This window comes from Suricata suricatta, chromosome 12 (genome assembly GCF_006229205.1).
Source record: "Suricata suricatta isolate VVHF042 chromosome 12, meerkat_22Aug2017_6uvM2_HiC, whole genome shotgun sequence".
Classification (NCBI taxonomy): Eukaryota; Metazoa; Chordata; class Mammalia; order Carnivora; family Herpestidae; genus Suricata; species Suricata suricatta.
In genome coordinates, this window is record NC_043711.1 from 20,977,672 (window position 1) to 21,000,367 (window position 22,696).

General features: G+C 41.1%; 1 protein-coding gene across 2 annotated transcripts in view; it reads right to left on the reverse strand.

Annotated features, from left to right (window-relative positions):
* SFMBT1 (Scm like with four mbt domains 1) overlaps nt 1–22,696 on the reverse strand; it is a 130,011-nt gene that overhangs the window by 90,377 nt on the left and 16,938 nt on the right. The window contains exon 3 of one of the 2 annotated variants that reach the window (XM_029917613.1): nt 12,280–12,427. The exons of the other annotated variant lie outside the window; for it this stretch is intronic. The gene's annotated coding sequence lies outside the window, so the exon portion shown is untranslated. The remainder of the gene's footprint in view (nt 1–12,279; nt 12,428–22,696) is intronic. 2 annotated transcript variants of the gene reach the window in all.

The following is a 22,696-nucleotide window of genomic DNA, read 5'->3' on the forward strand; positions in this document are numbered from 1 at the left end:
CTGAGTTACCCAGGCACCCCTTGATTTTCATTTTTAAATATGACACGTAATCAAGTGGCAAATTGCTGAGGGTTTAAGACAAACTTCTGTATCCCTCACATACACGGATTTTAAGCCACTCAAGCCTTGAGTAGCATAATCATTCACTTGCACCACCCTGACCATTGAACTCGACCTCAGCCACTACATGCATCTGCTAAGCTGAAGCGATCCATCCCTGAGACCAAAATGGGTCAAGGGGAGGGACAAAAATGGTCACAACTGTCTCAGTTTCTTGACAAGATACTCGCAGCACAAAGGTATTCATCTTTTGCTGAGGCAAAAGGACAGTTACGACAGATGTGCTGTGACTTAACAAAATGCAGTATTAGTACAGAGTAGTATTTTTTTTTCAGTGCAGATTCATATTTTGTGTTTCTGTTTTTAAATTCTTGGGAGTGGGATTAAATGTAGTCAGATCACTTTCCTTATCAAGTAGAAAAAAACACACTGAATATGGTCCCTATACTTTGAGGGCTTGGATGCCAGTTGAGGAAAACCTAAAAGCAACAAAAGAGAGCAAATGAGGACTACTAAATGCTCAGGAGAGACTGCATATACTACGGGAGTAAAGTACAGGGGGGCCTTGATTTAAAAGCCGTGTAGAATAAGATGTAATTTTGAAAAACAGGAAAGATGAAGACAGTTCCAGCAAAGGCACAGAGATGAGAAAGTGCGACGTGTCTCAGACCCAGCAACTCAACCAGTTTGGTTTGGGTTGAGTGCTTTAAGACACGTCAGGACAAGACTGAAACGTTAGGCTGGACTCCAATCTGAAGTAAATACAGGCATACTCAAGGCTGGTGAACAGGGCTAAGTGGCCTAAAAGTAAGTGGTAGTGTGCACCCAGAGAGACAGGCAGTGATGCTCAGGATGGAGAGGAAGAGCCTAGGAGCTGGTGTGGGGGGTGATTCCTTAGTAATTCTAAAAAGACCAGACATCCGAGAAGAGGAAGTGACAGGAAATAAATACCTCAGTTTTAAATTTTTATTTATTTTTGAGAGAGAGAAAGAGAGAACAGGGGAGAGGCAGTGAGAGAGGGAGACACAAATCCCGGTGCAGGTTCCAGGCTCGAGCCAGAAGCACAGAGCTTGACACGAAGTTCTAACTAACGAACTGCAAGATCATGACCTGAGCTGAAGTCAGAAACTTAACCAACTAAGCCACCCAGGTGACCCAGAAATACTTCATTTTCATAACACGACTACAATTCACAAAGGACTTTTGTTTAAATGCTCTCATTTTACCCTCAAAACCATCTGCAGTGGAAAACGTGTCCTTTCACATACAAGAATGACTCGCTGCTCAGGGCATTTCCTGTCATGACTGTTCCTCTCTCCATGTCTCCGTGACTACTTGTATCTTCACCACCGGGCTGTAAGCTCCGTGAGGGTACTGCAGGGACCAGGTAGAGTTTTGTTTGCCCGGTATGCCTGCCGCCTTGCGAAGGGCCCTGCTGGGCACCTGCCTCCGATAAATCTTCACAACATATGTGATAGGTTAGCCAGCAAATGAGGAGCATATTCCTTATTCTACTCTTGCTCCAATGACATGAAAATGCTTTTTCAACCAAAAATGTGTTTTATTTTATTCTAACTTGTTTTAAATGCTTGTTCTGACAATAAAAAGGCTTTGACAAATACAATACTTTTTCCCTTAAGTACCTCTTAAAATGCCTCTTTGTCCCTTAAGAAGGGGAAAGAAAAAATGCACAAAAGTAAAGCAGGTTCTCCCCACCTTCACAGAAGTTATCAGAAAGTCACTTCAAGTGATATATTACTAAGAATACAAAAAGGTCAACATTTAGTAGTTATTTTTTCAAAAATGTCCTATTTCCTTGCACAATGGACTGGACGCGAAGATAAGAAACTATGTGCACGAGCACTGACAGTGCTGAGGTGAGAAGCCCTGGCCTAAGGCAGTTGTGGCAGAAAGCAAGGAAATGCTCCAGGAAGTAACGGAAAGTGCGCTTGAGAGGGCTCCCCTGGCCAAACCCGGGATAACTTACACGTCAACGTAAGTAATGAGAACAGCAAGATTACACTTCATTGAATAAGAAAAAAAATGAGTCCATATTGAATATAAATTATGATAAATTGATAAACTGAAAGACTGATGAGGAATGTGATAGTTTCAAAATGTCCACAAAATACTAATTACCAATAAGATATGAGACACAGTACCATTTCTGTGATATTCCTACCAAAGATTCATAACCTGAGTTTATTTTTTTAAATGTTTATTTATTTGTGAGACAAAGAGAAAGAGTACGCAAGCAGGGGAGGGGCAGAGAGAGAGGAAGACAGAGAATCCCAAGCAGGCTCCATTGCTGCCAGCACGAATTGACACAGGGCTCGAACCCACACATCGGGAGATAATGACCTGAGGTGAAATTGAGTTGGATGCTTAATCAACTGAGCCACCCAGGAGTCCCTATGTTGTTGTTTTTTTAAGTTTATTTACTTTGAGAAAGAGACAGTGTGAGCGAGGAAAGGGCAGAGAGGAAGAGAGGAAAGCAAGCCTGCACTGCCCAACTTGGGGCTTGAACTCACAGAGACCATGAGAAACCATGAAATCATGACCTGAGCCTAAACCAACAAGGATCGGATGCTTAACTGACTGAACCACTGAGGTGCCCCATATATGTATATATGAAGATATTTATTACTTTCATTTTGGAGAGATACTATTTTTAAAATACTTAAAAATTTTGAAACAGTAAAAAGCAGAGAAAAGTTTAAGTACAGTGGAGAAATCTTCCCCACCTCTCCAACCTTGGAGGTTTCACATATATAAATATATGTAGTTTTTAATATATATATGTACACACATGCATTCTTTCCAATAGAGGAAAGAATTCTTCCTACAAAGGATTCTCTTTGTATGAGGTGTACTCAGTGAGTCTCACATCTGATTACTAGGGAAGTAATGTGAAATAGTGTTGCATAATAAAGAACAGGCTTTACACGTAGTAACTCCGCCTTCAAACTCCAGTTCATCACATACAAATTTATGACCTTGAACGATTTTTCACTGTCTGGGTCTCAGTGTCCCAGACTATAAAGTGGGAATGCCACCTTTTTTTAGAGTGGCTCTGAGGATGAAATGCGATGGCATCTCTGAAAGTGCCTTCCAGGTTAATAGCACTCAAAACTAGTTAGTTCTCTCCTACTCCAAGCAATCGATTCACAGCTGCGTCTAACTGGTAAGCTGGCATCTTGATAAACCTGAGAGGTAGGCTTACTAACACCAAACAGCTTTTCAGGCTGAAGGGATATGAAAGATCCCTTTATTTTGCTTTACAAATTAGGAAATGAGACCCTGGACTCCTGCTAGGCAGACGCAAACCTCCTCCATCACTGAGAAGCCAGCAGTGGTTTGGGGCCCTGAGCACATGCTCTCATGTCATCCTCGCAGAACCCGAACGCAGATATTATAATAATTGAGCAGGTGAAGAAACCAAGGCTCAAGCAAGATTAAGAAACTTATTCAGAATTCTGACTCTAGAATTCATGAATTTCCCACTATATGGCATCTCTGTTATTTCTAAACATGATTAAGAAAGACACCACATGCAGGCATGCCTGGGTGACTCAGCTGGTTAAGCATTCAACTTTGGCTCAGAACATGATCTCACAGCTCATGAGTTCAAGCCCCACATCAGGTTCTCTGCTGTCAGCATGGAACCTACTTTGGATCCTGTCTCCCCCTCTCTCTCAAAAATAGATAAACATTAAAAAAAGAAGAAAGACACACCACATGCATAAGTTTAAAAGCTTTTCTGGGGGCACCTCGGTGGCTCAACTGGTTAAGTGTCTGACTCTTGATTTAAGCTCAGGTCATGATCTCATGGTTGTGAGACTGAACCCTGCATCTTGTTTTTCACTGAGTGTGGAGCCTCCTTGAGATCCATTCTCTCTCTCTCTCTTTCTCTCACTCTTCCCTCCCTCTGCCCCTCTCCCACTTATCCTCTCAATCTCTAAACAAAACAAACAAACAAACAAACAAAAACAAAAGCTTTCAGGGCCCTATGCACTCAAGCTATTAGTTCCTTACTCCCACCATTCCCAAAATGTTCTCACTGTGAAACTGAAATTACTTAATCCCTAAATCTATCAACATTCTCAGCAATGTACAATAATCTTATTCATTCTCCTATCCCAGATTTTTTACTGAAAATCCTCAACAGTGCAAAATTAGGTAAACTTCTTAAAATGTCTTTCTACCTTCAGACATTCTCTTATTCCCACCTTTTTAAAATTTATTGACTTCGAGAGAGAGAAAGCGTGAGGAGAGGCAGAGAGAGAATCCCAAGCAGGCTCTACACAGTCAGCATACAACCCATCACAGGGCTCAAATTTACAAATCATGAGATCATGACCTAAGCCAAAATCAAGAGCCGGATGCTTAACCAACTGAGCCACCCAGAGGCCCCTTTTCCTACCTTTTTTTGAATTTATTTTTTTTAGTAATCTCTATACCCAATGTGGGGTTCACACTCACAACCCAGAGATCAAGAGTTGCTTTGCTTTTCTGATCAAGCCACTCAGGCATCCCTACAGCAAGGTTCTTTTTTTTTTTTTTTAATGCTTTTATTTATTTTTGAGAGAGAGAGAAAGGGAGAGAGACAGCGTGAGCAGGGGAGAGTCAGAGACAGGGAGACACAGAGTCTAAAGACAGGCTCCAGGCTCTGAGCTAGCTGTCAGCACAAAGCCCAATGAGGGGCTTGAACCCACGAACCACGAGATCACGACCTGAGCCGGGGCCAGACGCTCAACCAACTGAGCCACCCAGGTGCCCCAACTGCAGCAAGGTTCTTAAGCTGGAGTCCTAGGGTCTACAAAGAGAATTCAGGGGTCCAAGAATATGAACAAGAGAAAGTTACAACACGTTTTCATTAACCTCAAACTAAAGTTAAGATTGCCTTCAGGGGCATTGAACATTGCCTTCAAATATGAGTGTAGGCGACAAATCACGGTAACATTAACAGTAACTGTAACTCTGTCACCACAGAAAGAACAGATATTTTTCTATCACGTTGTAGGTGTTACAGATCTATATGACTAATTGCCTTTATAATCCTGTGTATTTCATGTATTTAAACCCATTTACCTGAGAACAGGTGTACAAACTTCACTTAGCTTACCAAAGGAGTACATGAATATCAACAAGCTTTGTTGGTTTTGATTAACAAAGTTGTTAACTCCTGAGAATTTGAGAGAATACAGGAAAAAGAGTTTGGTGCCAGATGATATAATCCTTTACTCTGTGAGTAAATGTGGCTTTTAAACACAACATGAGTTTTATTCAACAAATATTTTCTGGTTCCTACACAGTGCTCTATTGTGTAGCAACTACAGAGATAAACATCCCTTTGCAATGGAAGAGAAGACAGAAGCAAGTAACAAAGTAGAATAACTTAAAAACTAAAAGAAAAGGACAATAGAAAACTTTGAGCTCAAACAATGAATTCTCTCATTCTGGCCAAAGAGACAAGCAGGCATCTTTGGGAAAGGGAGAAGAATCAGAAAACTATGCCAGCTCTCAATTGCTACTACAACCTGGAGTGCAGGGGGGAAAGCAAAGGCAGACAGATATAAAGAGGGAGCAACCAGGCAGTGACTGCACACTGCTGTCCAGCCACGGGAAACAGCATGTGGGTCCCGACTCAACCCTTTTCTATTCCTCTCTGGTTTTTTTTTTTTTTTTTTTTTGGTGTTTATTTCTGAGAGAGAGAGACAGAGTGAGTGAGAGCAGAGGAGTGGCAGAGACAGAGGGAGACACAGAATCCAAAGTAGGCTCCAGGCTCTGAGCTGTCAGTACAGAGCCCAACGCAGGGCTCAAACTCACAAACCATGAGATCATGACCTGAGCCCAAGTTGGACACTTAACTGACTGAGCCACCCTGGTGCTCCCAACCCTTTCTATTCCTAAGATGCTTTAGGGAGGGGCGCCTGGGTGGCTCAGTCGGTTAGGCCTCCGACTTCGGCTCAGGTCAGATCTCATGTTCGTGGGTTCGAGCCCCGCATGGGGCTCTGTGCTGACAGCTAGCTCAGAGCCTGGAGCCTGCTTCCGGTTCTGGGTCTCCCTCTCTCTCTACCCCTCCCCCTCTCATGCTCTGTCTCTCTCTGTATCAAAAATAAATAAAGCCATGAACATTTGTATACAAGTCTTTGTATAGATCTATGTTTTCATTTCTCTTAAAAAAAAAAAGATGCTTTAGGGAAAGGAAATTATACAGGAAATTTGCTTAATTTTCTTTATGTAAAGTAAATACGAAAAATACACATGGGGGTACATGGAGGAGCAATGTTTCAAAGAAAGGTGACATTCACTTAATTTGTCAACCAAAATACAGTATGTCTGCCTAATGACATTTTATTTATAGTATAGTATTTGTTTTACAGTAGCTGACTCTGAAAGTGGCAAATGAGCCTCTGTCAATATATACAGAACCTAACTCATAAAACAAGAGGTTTAAATACAGAATGTGCTCAAAGTTTCTCCCATTGAAATTTAACCCCATAATATTTGCTATATCGTACCAACAAAAGGCAACCAAGTAAAAGATAAAACTATCTAGGCAAAGACCACTAACCTTGTATCATCTATTTCATATCTGTATCTTTAGAACTGTCTTCCAGTATTTACCAACACAATTAGAAGTCAACATTTTTATAACTTTTTTTTAATGTTTATGTATTTTTGAGAGAGAGCGAGCGAGCGAGCGAGTGTGTGGGCAGGGGAGGGGCAGAGAGAGATGGAGACACAGAATCCTAAGCCGCTCCAGGGTCTGAGCTGTCGGTACCTAGCCTGATGCAGGGCTCAAACTCATAAACTGAGAGATCATGATGTGAGCTGAGCTAAAGTCAGATGCTTAACCAACTGAGCTACCCAAGCGCTCCTGTTTACAGTGTTTTCTTGACCATTCTCACAATTTACCTCTGACCACTACTAAGCACCTCCTTTGTTCCCGGCACAACCCCAGGGATGGCCAAGCAAGTTACAAAGCTCAGTCTTGCCTTGCCCTAAAGGATTCTACAATTACTGACAGAACCACTGGGGGAATTTTTGAAATGCAAGGCATTAGAGAAGTAGCTGCACAGAGAAAAGAACATTAACTGTGAGTCAAGATAGCTGCAAACAGCTTATCAAAATCAAAGCATGAATTTCACCTTGAAAGATGGAAAAAAAACCTTGGAAAGCCAGCGGAAAGGGTAGAAGACATTCCCAACAGAGCAAGCGGCATGCAAAAGCCAGCAAAGTAACATGAGGCTGGCATCAGATGGCGAAGGTCGAGGAGGGGGTGGTTGGGGTGGTATATGCTTGCATGTAAGGTGGCATGAGAAATCAGTCTCCTGGTATACAGAATAACAAGGCCACAAAGAAGAGTGTATATAACATGCAAAAGCTGTATACTCCACAAAAGGCACTGAACAGGAAGGACTTGAGGAGTACTATATTTTAAAGTTTACCTGTCACCTGACATACACACAATTATAGGGCACTTAGGACTAGAGGCAGACCAGCAGGAAGGTACTGACTAGCCCAGGGATGAGCTGTTGGCACAGAGAAGCAGGCCTCAGAATTGCAAGGAAAAGACAACCTGACATTTCAAGGTAGGAAATAAGAGAAAAATCAAAGACTCCCAGTTTTATCATGTCAAAGGCCAAACGGTTTAGAAGAACTGAGATTTGGGAGTGAGGCATGGGCAAGGACTCTGGAGCGCTCCACTGGGACACTATCCAGATGGAAATTCCCAGAAGCAGTTGAAAGCCAGGGTGCTGGCAGCAGACAGAGCTCGAGGCTGAGCTGCAGGTGGACGAGTCCATCAGCACAGCACAGGTAGCTGGGTATCAAAATCTCCAGGAGTGAACCAAGAATGAAGAAAAGGAGGTAACAATAAGGGGGTGAGGGGAGAAGAATGAGAAATTAACACTTTGTCAGCCACCAGACGACTCACTTTGTACACATTACACAGAGAAATCGAGAAATTGAGATGTAAGAAGCAAGAAAACTTCCTGTCACCAAGAGTGAGCCACCAACAAAGCCAAGTAGGAAGGAAGTTCAACGGAGAATGAAGACTGAGAAAAGAGCACTGGTCTTGTCAAAGTGGAGGCTGGTGGCAACCCCCCATCCAGGAGGTCCCCGCTGGCTGGCAGAGGCAGGGGCTGTGATGTGGGTGGCTGAGGAGTGAGTGGTTGAATACAAAGCGAATTCAACAAACGGCAGGTGTCTATTTAGATACCTGGGCAGCAAGCAAACAAGACTTAATTGCCACTGAAAAAGGACAGTGTGCTGTGCAGTTCTCACAATCCTCTATTTATCTTAGTAGTCAGGAAAACACTGACCGCTAAGTGCAAAGGTCAAGAGTTAGGGCCCACACTTCATATTATTCAAGGTGCTCAAACTAAAGGAAGTGACAGGCACATTTTCACTTTTGCAAGCTCAATTCCATGACTGACAAATAGAGTCCAGCTATCCATATAATAGATAACATATACTGATGAGAGTATATCCCACCTGCTTAACTGCTGGGAAACTAACCTCTCTCAAAAGAGTGCTAACGAGACCAATACAAAAATACAGAGACTGTTATGCTATTAAGAAATTAAATATTTTATACTATCTTTCCCAAATCCTAAATCATGTTGTTATAAATAAAACATCCAAAAGACTAATCAAAATCATCTAAAAACTTGCTGGGGTGCCTGGCTGGCTCAGTTGGTGGAGAGTGCAAGTCTTGATCTGGGGTTGTGAGTTCAAGCCCCATGTTGGGTATATAGATTACTTAGAAATAAAATCTTTTTAAAAATCTAGAAAATTGCTATAGGATTTAATTATAATGTTGGCAAAAACACCCTCTGGTTCAATGGAAAATCTTTTTTCATCTGCTCTTAGTACGGAGCCTTAAGTGGAGATAGTCGGACCCATTCACAAAACATGTTAAGTTACAACTCATGCGTTAGTTTGTACTCAAATAATAAAAGTATTCATTTCTTCAGTCCTTTACCTAAAGAATAAACTCTTCTAACAGAGGGGTCATAAGCCAGTTAAACCAAGAAAGGGCAGGGCGCAACATCACGCGCACGACTCCCAGTGGCGTACGCTGGTAGCATGTTGCTATATGCATGGTTTCTACAGTGGCTCTGCCTTGTTCAGAGCTACCCAGAGGAAGCCTTCCGTTAGGTTCGCCTTTATATCCCTCACTGTTTCAAAATGTCCTAATTCTGAACACAGTGCAAGAACTATGCCCCCAGATAAAAGAATTCCAGATAACAGGTTCCTTGCAGATTCTTAAGTTCATTTAAACTATAACAGACATTCACTATCCTTAATGAGTCATGAACTCAGTAACCTCACTGTTACTCATGTAACCTCACTGGTTACAAAACATGATCTGATACCATCTTACCCTATTACAACAATTTTCAACAAAAGAATGAGGAAAATTGCTGGTGATTGTTTCCCTCTGCCATTTATCAGAAACATTTTTACAAATTTCTGTTGCAAAGAATACATTTTATTTTAGAATATAATCATAACTACTAAAAATCTTCTGTAAAGAATTAATGACTTACACCTTGAAATAGAAGAATCTAGAATTGACAAAAAAACAGCGTGACTCATAAGAATTATGAGTGCTTTAAAATTGCATCATTTTTGATATATGCTAGGAAATGCTTATAACTAACTACAGGGATATTACTGTGTTTACTTTGGTTTCTTTTGTCAAAATTTTCTTATAATGTTACTGTTAGAGAATAATCAGCTAGTTAGTATCTTTATCTTTATTTCACATAGGAACATGGCTTATTTATGAAGAATCATTTTCTGTAGAAACTGTCTTGGAGAAAAAAGACAGCTGAGCTGACACCTATGACACCTCTCATAAGGCACAATGGCATATGATACCTCATCCATTCCACCACCTTTGAAATATTCCTATTTTATTTTTTTAATGTTTATTTGTTTTTGAGAGAGAGAGACAGAGAACGGGTGGAGGAGGGGCAGAGGAAGAGAGGGAGACACAGAATCCGAAGCAGGCTCCAGACTCTGAGCTGTCAGCACAGAGCCTGACACAGGGCTCAAACTCACAGACAGTGAGATCATGACCTGATGAAGTCAGACGCTTAACCAACTCAGCTAACCAGACGTCCTGGAAATATTCCCATTTTAAAGGTAAGGAATTGAAGCTTAAAGAAGTTTTTAACTTACCCAAGGTTACACAACCAGTAAGTGACAGCCAAATCCAAAACCTAAGTTTGTTCACCACATACCAGACTACAACTCAAAAATCATAATCTTTACACATAAACTTTTTCCAAAATGGATTTCCTCCTCTTCTGTCATTTGCTCTTAGATATTTTACTGCACATTCCAAAACCCCAATTCAGAAAAGAATATAGACCATTTGTAGAAAGTTTTTAGAACCACCACCAATGAATCATTTAACAATAAGTAAAAACAATAAGAGTCGTCATGGGTAACAGGTATTCCTTGGTAAAAAGTTCTGCAGAACAGGGGCGCCTGGGTGGCTCAGTCAGTTAAGTCATACATGATCTTGCGGTTTGTGGGTTTGAGCCCCGCATTGGGCTCTGTGCTGACAGCTAGCTCAGAACCTGGAGCCTGTCTTCAGATTCTGTCTCTCCCCCTCTCTCTGACCCTCCCCTGCTCAAGCTGTCTCTCTCTCTCAAAAATAAAAAAAAAAAATTTTAATTAAAAAAATAAAAAAGTTCTGGAGAACAGCAGCCCATCTAATCTACTCAATAACTGTACAGCCATTTACAGCATGCTTTATTCCCAAATCACAAAATCAGATGTCCTGGTGCTGACATGGGTGTCCTAGGCTCTCTTGGAACTGGACTCTTGAGAGGAGACAGGCCTTCACTGAGTGTTGATGGAGGGAATGAGTGAATGAACAGACACAGCTGGCATCAACTTCAATACAGCAGAGAGAAATTATGAAGTGGGAGGGCCCCCAAAATGAAAATAATACAACCTCATCTCAGGGCAGCTGGCTGGCTCACCTGGTAGAGCCTAAGACTCTTATCTTGGGGAGGTAAGTTCCAGCCCCACACTAGGTGTGGAGTTTACTTTAAAAATTTTTTTAAAATAATAAAACAACCTCACCTCAATAATTATTTAAAAAACCAAAATCATCTTTGAGTAATATAAAATAACTAAGAGACCATCTACTCATTTTCTAGCAAACTGTTAACTACTAGCATGCCTGGTGACTGTGTAACGGCATCTCACTGTGTTTCTTCTTTGTATGTGGTCTGGTTTTTTTTCTTTGCATTTCATTGTGTTTTAATCTCTATTCCCCCAATTAAAGCCACAAGTATGGCTGTAAACAAAAAGAGAAAGACAGTAACAAATATCAGCAAAAAGATACAGAGAAATTGCAACTCTTACACATTGCTAGTGGGAATGTAAAATAATACAGCCACCCTGGAAAAAGTTTGGCAATTTCTAAAAAAAGTTAAACACAGTTACCATATGACCCAGCAAGTCTACTCCTAGATACATACCCAAGAAAATATTACACACAAAACTTGTACATAACACTATTATTTATAACACCAAAAAGTAGAAACAACCAGACATTGAATGTCTGTCAGCTAATGAATAAATAAAACATATTATATCCATACAGTAGAATATTGTCTAGCAATAAAAAGAAATAAAACACCAACACATGCTACAACATGGATGGACCTCAAAAACTTTATGCTAAATTAAAGAAGCCAATCACAAAATTTCACATCTATCATTCATACAAAATGTCAAGAATAGGCAAATCTAGAGAGACAAAAAGTAGAAGCTGCTCAGTCTGAGGAAGCAGGGGGACAGGAGGTAATCGCTAATGTGCAGGTATTCTTTCTAGAATAATGAAAATGTTCTAAAATTAGATTATGATGATAGTTGCACACTCTGTAAATATACTAAAAATCAATGAATTGTGTAAGTAGGCAAACTTTAGGATATATAAATCATATCGCAATAAAACTTTTTAAAATAAGAGAAAAAATAAATTGTTTGTCTTTTAGTTTTCCACCTCAGATAACAAGGTATGCAGTAGGAAAGATTGATTTCATCAAATCCAAAATAACTTTTTCTTAGTTAGACTGCTATCTTTTTTAGTATCATACCTTTAGCAGCAAAAGAAAATACAGAGCATTCTAAGATACAGGACACAGTCATTAATAAATTAAAGGACAATGGAAGAAAAAGTACTTGAACTCTTAAGTCCACAGTCCTAACTCCTGCTCACTCAGCATCAGCCCCACGGCCTCTGGACTCCAGGAACCCACAGTCACAGCCTGCAAGAGGGCAGAGCCAGTCTCCCGCCAGTCTGCTGGACGTCAGGGCAGGCACGTGCACCCTGCAAAGCAGAGAGGGTCCAACCCTCATGAAGTGGTCGTACTGTCTCACAGCATCAGTGTGAAATCTCCCACGGCTCCACATACCTACTTCCTACAGTGAGACTTAAACATTTTTGCAAATCTAGTGTGTTCTAATTTGCATGTTTTATATAAGAATTTGATCTCTAGCCCAAAAATGAAATTTTTGAAAAGTCTGAAAATGCTATAGTCATTTTACTGTCCACTACTAACACAGTGATGCTTACTTTAATAGCTCATTCATTCATTCATTCATTAACACTTATCCAGTGGCAAATAAAATAAAATCCTTGTCTTTGGGGGGATTACAGTCTAACCTGCTCACAGCAATCTCCCATGTCCCTTCCACATGACTCAGTCTTACACACTTAATAAAGAAAATCCCCTCAGAGGGCAGAAGGACAGAACTGCAACATGTTCACTGTGAAGTTTAAGGTTGAACCTAAATAGCAAGTTGGAGAAATTCCAACATGCATATGAAATAAAGCATCCCCAGGCCTCTTCCTTTCTCTTGTAGCTTATACCTTCACTTCTCATAAGCATCTATGTACATCTTGTGCTATTTCTAAACCCTTCTCCTCTCCTTAAAAAAGATGAATTTCCATGTACAATAAGTAGCAATAAACGTCTGCTCCTCATTTCTTTAATACAAATTGGATGTCTATGCATATTCAGACACTGAAGAATGTAACAGCTAGGAAAGAATAAAGTTATTTATGCAGAGTAATGTGAGGGTGCCAAGAACTTCCTTTATTTTCCCACCACCTGCTTGCATCTGCTCCCATCCTTCAGACAAAGGGAAATCCCTTCCTTGAGGCTCTAAATTCCACCCCTTCCACCCACTTAATAACATAAAACCTTCAGGTGTCCCTTTGGTACTGCCCTCAGAGCAACAGGCGGATGCACTGTAATGTTACACGCCAGTAAGAAAAGAAAACCTCTCATCACGCTCACGCCCTTCTCTGCTCCCTGCACAGGAAGTGCTCCTCTCAGAGGCTGGTCCACTTCTTCCCCAGGGTGGCTACCATCTATCCTAACACACTGACATGGCTCTTGATCAGGCCACTGTGACCTTCCAATCACCTAATCCAATCTAGGACCCCATCACAGTAACTGTCCTTCCACACCGGTAAACTGTCCCTTATCATCAAAGCGACTGTGACCTGCTATCCTGTTCTCCCTCCTCCCCTCAGTCCGGTCTTGAGTCTGCTGGCTCCTCCAGAGTAACACGAACTAAACCCTGGACTTCCTTGGAGCTGGGGTGTTCGCTCTTCTCCCCACACACACCGACATTCTCTTCCTAGATGATGTCCTGCAAATTCACAGCGAGGAGTTCTACCAATAGTACGAGGACTTGCTCCCTGAGCTCCAGACACGTATGTCCAAGTACTCATTCAGAATCTCCATCTTGGTGTTGCACAGACAACCAAAGCTGAGCTCCAATTTTCTCCCAAACTCAACTCTCCTGGCTTCCCCACTTCGGTACTACACAACCAACCAAGCCCAAATACTAACCACTGCCGATGGCCCCTTCACCTCATCGCAGCCATTAGCAAATCCTATCACCACAAACCTTGACATCAACCACTTCTCTCCATTCTCACTGCTGTCATCCTAATTTGAGGTGCCTGGGCTATTGCAGTAGCCTTTGAAAAGTCTGTTCTCTCACTCCCAGAAATCCATTCTCCACACAATAGACAGATATCTTTTTAAAGGCAAAGCAGTGGGGCGCCTGGGTCAGTTAAGCATCCGACTTCAGCTCAGGTCATGATCTTACAGCTTGTGGGTTCTAGTCCAGCATCAGGCTCTGTGCTGACAGCTCAGAGTCTGCAGCCTGCTTCGGATTCTGGGTCTCCCTCTCTCTCTCTGCCCCTCCCCTGCTCACACTCTGTTTCTGTTTTTCTGTTTCTCTCTCTCTCTCTCAAAATAAATAAACTTAATAATAAAAAATTAAAAATAAATAAAGGGAAAGCAGATCCTGTTACAATCCTGCTTAAGGCCTTTTACTAGCTAACTAAATAATAAACTCCAAACTCCTTACCAAGATCTACAAGGGCCTGCAAGATCTGGTCCCTACTGGTCCCACTCCACCTTCCTTCTAGTCATAATCCCTCTATTGGTTCCTACTTCAGCGCCGACTCTTTTCTACCTCAGGGCCTTTATAAGTGCTATTCCCTTGCCCAAAGTCCTCTCCTCACAGCTGTTTCTCACCCTTCACATCTTAAGTGTAAAATCACCAGCACATGAAGTTTTTTTTTCTAATCACCCTATTGATCTATTGATCAATATTGATGTCTTATTCTCTAATATACCATTCAGTCTACCTACCAAGTACTTATCACAAATACTAGATTCTATTTATGTCCCTACTCGCTCATTATCTGCCAACTTTCCCACAGCATAAGCTCCTACCTTGTTTAGGGTGTATGTGCAGTGACAACAAATATCTGTTTAATGAGTGGCAGAAAGAAAAAAGAAAGGACAGTGGAAGGAGAGAGAAAAAGGAGGACAGAAAGCATTTCCCATCTATATCAAGGTTCTACTAGTTTTATAACATGAATTTTTACATACTACAACTGAAAGCAGAGGGTCCTCAGTGGCTAAGTTGAGCCTACCAGTAATATTCTATATGTAAATTAACCTATTCTTAAAGCACAGCTCTAGCTGCAATCTATTTCATACTCAGTGTATTTCCATTCATTCAAAGATCAAACTCAGTTACTGCTTTTCTACAACTAGCCACAGGGGTTACTAGGGCACACCTCAACTTGTATTGTAAACTGAGGAAAATCTGCTTAAAACATAATGCCAAGAGGCCCACCTGGGTGCGTTAGTCAGTTAAACATCTGACTCCTGATTTCAGCTCAGGTCATGATCCCACAGTTTGTGAGATTGAGCCCTGGGCTGAGCTCTGCGGTGTAGAGCCTACTTGTGATTCTCTCTTTCACTCTGTGCCACCCCCCACACAGCTCCCTCCCCTACACACACACACACACACACACACACACACACACACACACACACACCCTTTCTCTCTCTCAAAATAAACTTCAAAAAATTTTTTAAAACACAATGCCAAGGAAGAAAAGATAATACACAACCCAACTGTTTTGTGCCTAAATTCATCACGTCTCTAAAGTAACAAAACATTAATGTGGGATGATCTGTAAATGGAGGTAAATTATATTATTATCTCTTCATTTGTGTATGTTTAAGACATCCCATAATAGGGGCACCTGGGTGGCTCAGTCAGCTAAACATCCAACTTCAGCTTAGGTCATGATCTCACGGTTCACGGGTTCAAGCCCTACAATGGGCTCTGTGCTGACAGTGTGGAGCCTGCTTGGGATTCTCTCTCTCCCTCTTTCTCTGCCCCTCCCCACCTCAAAATAAATAAATGAATAAACTCAAAATATATAAAATGAAATAAAAGGTCCTATAATTTAAAAAGTCCCCAAATAAAAGGTGAAATAAAGAAAAGCAAATGCCTATAAGAAATCAAAAGTGATTAAGTATCTCTGGGTCACAAATATTTTCCTGGCTCAAGTGCATTCTCTTGCCACGTGGAGATTTAATTTAAATGAATTAGTAACAGTTTCTACAGGCGTTTTCAGAAGACATCCACTCCTTGAGAACACATGAGGACACGGGAAAGCAGGACTGGCCGCCCACTTGCTCTGGGTCACAGCCTCCCAGCCCCTGCACTGTCAGCCCAGCACCTTCCTAGAGAGTCTCCAATAACCATGATTCAAAACCAGAGCAAGCTCAGGGTAGGAATAAAATCATTTAAAAGGGGAAAGTAGTAGAGGCATGCAGAAGAGGAAAATACATGATTTTTGCTTAAATTCAAATAGAACATTTTTCTTGTAGAATTTGGAGGAGGTAATAGTTCTCTCTAACATGGTGTTTCAAATTCAGAAAGAGACTTTTGGAAGACTAAAAAGGCAAACACACCAGGGACCAGCGTCCCTCCCACCCCCCAGTACAACCCTTCCTTGCAAGGATTCCAGCTTCACAGCATTCAATAAAATGCTATGGCTGTCAGTAGAAACGCAAACATTAAGCCTTCATTTATTCAGTGACACAAAAGACACAACAATCTAAGCTGCTCTAGTGGTTAATTTTTTTTGCTACAGAATTCATTCTGGTTTGTGGGAAAATAAAAACAACAGAAGCTTATTTTCAGTTTGTTTGGATGAAGAAAATCATTTTTAAATCCTATTACAAAGTTAGGGACTGTAACTAGGTACAATTTTAAGAAATCGATTAGGTGCTTACAAGTGAATCCATGAACATAATTAGATAGATCCAAATCAGCACATGAAAGATTCATTAATTTATGTTTATCAGTAGCACAGGACCATCCTTAAATAAAAGTAATCAGCATTACAGAAATCCAAAATAATCTGATGAATGAAATAAGCTGGTACTTGAACATAAATTTAACTCATCAAAAAACATGATAAATTACTCTCTGAAGAGACTTTTTAACATTAATAGCCTTTAGAAATTCACTTTTTAAGGGAAAAAAGGATGTGAATTTCATAAAACAAATCATGGTAGAGTTCCAGATCTATAAATAAAACCATTACATAAGATTTCATTTTGTTGGGGGAAGGGATAGAGGAGGTACTTTCTTCATCTATCAATGACAAACTTCACATCTAAGAAACATACACTCAACCTAAATCCCTAGGTCAGTCTAAATTGGGGCCTAGAGTAATGAGGAAAAAAGCAAAGGGAACAGGGGACCCACCAATTCCTACCATTTCCACTATTTTCTCCCTCCACATCATGAGACATTAAAAATGCTATCATCGGGGCTGCCTGGGTGGCCCAGCTGGTTAAATGTCTGACTCTTCATCTTGGCTCAGGTCATGATCTCCGAGTTCGTGGGTTAGAGCCCCACATAGAACTCTGGGCTGACAGCACATGGCCTGCTTTGGGATTCTCTCTCCCTCTCTCTCTGCCCCTCCCCTGCTCACTCACTCTTTTTCAAAAATAAACTTTAAAAAATGCTATCATCCTAATAAAAATAAGCTTATTATTGATAGATCAATGTCATAAATATTGATGAGTACTGAACATGAATATGGTTAGTAATCAAATATATTTAGACTTTGCTGCCCTTGTTGTAAAGTCAGAAAAGAAAGGAAGGGAGAAGAGGAACAAGATATTGGTGACTTATCTTGGGGAGTGGGGAGCTAGAGATGGTTTCGGCAGCAAAGAAAGGAGCACTTGGTCAGAGGTACCATAAATACAAGCCTTCACATCCTAGGCCTATAAATGACAGCAAGACTCTGAGTAACCGCTCTGTAATCAGATTAGAAGAGGCCAGTATGATCCTTTAGGCGACAGAGATCTAATCTGGGACACAATTGGGCCTACACACAGATTTACTGAACTCACGGAAATGAACACTTAATCACGCTAAGAGATCATAGCCACAGCAAAGATATGTTTCCTGTCATGTTCCATTTCTAGAAGCTGAGTTCAGTTTTGTGGTTCAACACATGGATGTGACTAGGCTAAACTGGGATTTAATTCTTAGCTTTCTAATGTTTCACTCATGATCTCAGATCTTACCCTGTGCTATTAATTTGGCATCACAGCTCAAACCACTCAATTTCATTTGTCCTACATCTAAGTTTATCTCCCCAAATGAATTAAATACTCCCTGTGCTGGACAGTTTGTACCACTATGTAGCCCCAAGCCTACCCTTCTAGACTGTCCCTGAATTGGCGGGCCTGAAATCTACATTTCCAGCCCCTGTAGCTGGGCTCCCATGAGGCTCTGGCAGCAGCTCCGACAGAAGTGCAGGTTCCTGCTTGGTAGCAGTCAACCCCGGCAGCATCAATGCAAAATGGGGGTATGTGGGCTCTAAGTAATACCACATTCCCCAATAGCTCCTCCAGCCCTTCTTTCTAATTCCTAGAGTTATGCCCCTTTTTGACTGAAGCACCTGGAGTGGTTTCCAACGAGACACTGACTGATACTTCACTACATTCAGAATTTATATAATTCACAGACCAGGGTTAATCTATGCTATTTCTGTGTTAAGAAATATTCATTCATTCATTCAACAAATTTTTACTGCACACCTACCATAGGCCAGACCCTGTTATAGGTGATAGAATAGTAAACAATACAGACAAAAATCCCTGTCCTCAAAGAGCTTACATTCTAGTGGAAGAGAGAGATAATACACAAACAGATAAATAAAATACACAGTGCCAGATAATAAATGTGAAGGAGAAAAAAATACTAAGCAGGGGCAGGGATATGAAATGTTGGAGGGCTGAAATTTTAGATACATAGAACACTGAGGTGATTTTTGGAAAAAGAGCCTAAGGAAGTGAAGGAGCTAGTCATGCACATATCTAGAGGAAGAACATTACAGGCAGAGGGAACAACACGTGCAAAGGCCCTAGAAGGGAGCCCCCTTGCCTGCCAGAGAAAAGCAGCAGTTCTATGTGACCAGAACAGATAAAGGGAGGAAGTCTGAGAGGTGGAGGGCTATGCCACGGAGCCTTGTGGGATACAATAAAGACATTAGCTACAGTAGTAGATTCTGAGCAGAGGAGTGGCATTATATGACTTACCGATCAAGAGAATCCCTCCGTGTCAAGGGCAGACTTGGAGGTGGCAAGGGAAGAAAGAAGGGGACCAATTAGGAGACTTCTGAAATAGTACAAGTGAGACTGGATGATAGCTAGGACCAAGGTGGTGACCGTGAGGATGCTGAGCAAATTCTGAATAGACTGTGAACTCCTACCTAATCCTTAAAATGTCTGGGGCTGGTCCCTGAATCTTGCTGGAATTCACACAATAGAAATTTCTAGAAGACTCCTACCCAGTGAGAATATAATAGCTTTAGCCAAAGAAAATTAAATAATTGCAAATTAACATTCTGCAATAGTCAAGATAGGGAAAAACTAATATATAACATGATAGGGTTATAAAATTTTTAATATTTTTATAGAAATGTAAAGAATCAATATAGAAATATAGAATTTATAGTACCTATAAATTTAGCTAACCAGATTAAAGTATTATCTTATTAACTAATTTCTTTTGGTTTTTTTTAATATTTATTTTTTGAGAGAGAGAGAGAGAGAGAGAGAGAGTATGAGTGGGGGAGGAGAAGAGAGAGAGGGAGACACAGAATCTAAAGCAGGCTCCAGGCTCTGAGTTGTCAGCACAGAGCCCAATGCGGGGCTCCAACTCAAGAACCACAGATTATGACCTGAGCCGAAGTCAGATGCTTAACCAACTGAGCCACCCAGGTGCCCCATTATTAACTATATTTCTAGGAGGAAAATAATCATATGCAAATTTTCTAGAGAGTAAGGAGAAAATTTTTCTTCTTCTTCTGTTTTTTTAGAGAGAGAGAACACAAGTGTGTACATGAGCCAGGGACAGACAGGAAGAGAGAGAGCGAGAGAGCAAGATGGGGGAGAGAGAGGGGGAGAGAGAGAGAGAGCGAGAGAGAACCTTAAGCAGGCTCCACACTCATCAGGAACCTGATATGAGGTTCACTCTCACAACCCTGGGATCATGACCTGAGCCAAAATCAACAGTCAGATGCTCAACTGACTGAGCCAACCAAGTGCCTGCAGTGAGCAATTTTAAAACTAGAAGAAATCTGAAAGTCCCATTCCCTTCATTTTGGATGAAGGTAACAAAGCCCAGATATAAACGAAGCTTGGTCCTTCTTCAACCACCAAAACACATTTTAATAATGGATGAAGCTATTTCTGAAACATATTTTTACTTCCTTATCTCTGTAAGTAAGAGTGAGTGTCCTGAACAGACTTTCAGTTTTCCTTGATAGCTCCAGCCTCTCAGAAGAACCCTTATGTCCAGCCTCAAAGGAATGCTGGGTTTCACTAACTGCTGCCACCACTGTGCAGCCCTGACACTCTCCATTCATAGCCCTCTCCACTGAAGGGGTCTACTTGACATGAGACCGGATACTAGTTCAGACCCATTTATAAACAAAAGTAAGAATAGGTGAGAACCAAAGAAGAAAAACAATCAGCTTTGGTACACAAGCTTTATTACAATTATTGCCAGCACTTAAAAATAGATTTTGCTTGTTTAAGGTGTTGGGCTGTGTTGTGGGAATGAAGCTTGCCCCCAGATGGACAACTGGAGAGACAATGTGTGTGCAGTCCTTTAGAAAAAGTTCTGCCCCAAAATGTAATCCATCACTTCTAAGAAAGCATAAAGTTTAAAATTATTTAAAGAATAATTAACTTTTGATGAGTAACACTACAAATATCACCACATATAAAAGCAAACTGCTGAGGCACCTGAGTGGCTCAGTCAAGCATCTGACTCTTGATTTCAGTTTGGGTCATGATTTCATGGTTTGTTGGTTCAAGTCCCCCATCAGGCTGACATGGTGGAGCCTGCTTGGGATTCTCTCTCTCTCTCTCTCTCTCTCTCTCTCTCTCTCGCTCTCTCTCTCTCTGTTGCTCCCCCACTTGTTCCCTCTCTCTCTATCTCTCTAAAAAATAAATCAATAAATTTTAAAAATTAAAAAAAAAGCAAATTGCCAAGGTAATATTTACTTTTCAAACAAGCGCTTATAAGTATAAATAGGAGGGTCACCCAGGTGGCTCAGTCCAGACTCTTGGTTTCAGCTCAGGTCATAATCTCACTGTATGTGGGATCGAGCCCCAAGTCAGACTCCATGCTGACAGTGCAGAGCCTCCTTGGGATTCTCTCCCTCCCTCTCTTCCCCTTCCCCATGCACATGTGTGCTCTCTCATTCTCTCCTCTCTTACTTTCTCTCTCAAAAATAAAGAAACATCCAGAAAGTATAAATAGGAAAGTAACAAGCTTTAATAAAAGCTACTTCATTTTGTCTATAATCTGCCCCACCAAAATTCTCTAGTCAGCTGACATAAACTTACATTTCTGGTCCCTTTACTACCATTCTACCAAAACTTGTTTATTTTAAAAATTAATAATAAAAAAAAGTTTAAGGTTAACCTGTATTGGAAAGGGAAGATTCACAAAAACTAAGAAATATAAATAAAAATAGTAAATGACTCACACATAAGCACTCAACATAGTAAGTTCCCTCAGCAATTAAAGAGCAAATACGGGAGCTCAACAGATAACATAAAGTAAAAAGTCTGGGGCCCACTAAGGGTATAATACAATTCTGGCCAAGCTGCATGTTCATGGCCAGAGGTTGACAGTGCTCCCTCCATCCCCATATCCTGACTGCTACACACTCCTCTGGTTCCAGGTGGGTCCCTGTAGGCCTGCCTAAGTTCCAGATGTAAAGAGCACAGGAAACATTAGAGCTAGCTCTTTGCTTCCTCTCCTACTCTCAAAGAGAAAGAGCTAGAAGGAATCTCACCAGGGTTAAACAGCTTTAGGAAGAAGCGGCACTAAAGATAAAGGCTCAGAAAAGGATTCATAAAGAAAAAATTCAGGGATATTTTCTTATTTTACACTGGACATTTCCTTCATTAAAAAACAAAATAATTAGTTTATTAAAAAGTCTTACACTAACAGTACAATATACGAATAAGTATTCCCTGATCACTCATTCCCTGACCTTTACTCCCACAAAAATTATCTCCCAAAACAATACCCTGAAAGACATGGGCCCCTCCCACACCCGTCACTCTGTAGGTACTCGACCTTTCTGATAGCACTTAAACACCAGCTCTTCTGTGGCCCGTCTGACCACAGTGCTGTGAGCTTCTCCAGGGCTGGGCGCTCACTCCACTTTGCATTCCTTAAACGCCCGGCACGAATGCTTCACTTCATAGCTCTTTAGCCATGGTATCATGGTACCTCTGATTCAGTACGGAGGGTAAAAAATACAACTTTCTAAGACGGCAGTAACACTCCTGCCACCAGAGAGGAGCATAGCACTTTCATGAGAGAAAGAAAGCCGCCTGCCTTCGGCCTCGGGTCAGTACCTCGGACTCATCCTAGTGTGTGCACTAGGCAATCAGGAGCACCTTTTTCAACAAGAATGAATGGAGGATGTGAGAGGTCACTAAAGCAGATTGTATAAATGTATCAGGCACTATCCACAGGTAATCTGCTTGCCCTTCAGATTCAGGTGAAAACATGTCTTCGAGCCACTGCTTCCTCCACCTGTTCTTTAAACATTCAATGGTCCGACTTGCTGGGCTGTCCTGTGGTCTTATAAGGCCTTTCACAAGACAGAATCTGACTAACCTAATGATTTCTATACTTCTCATATCCCTTCTTGTAG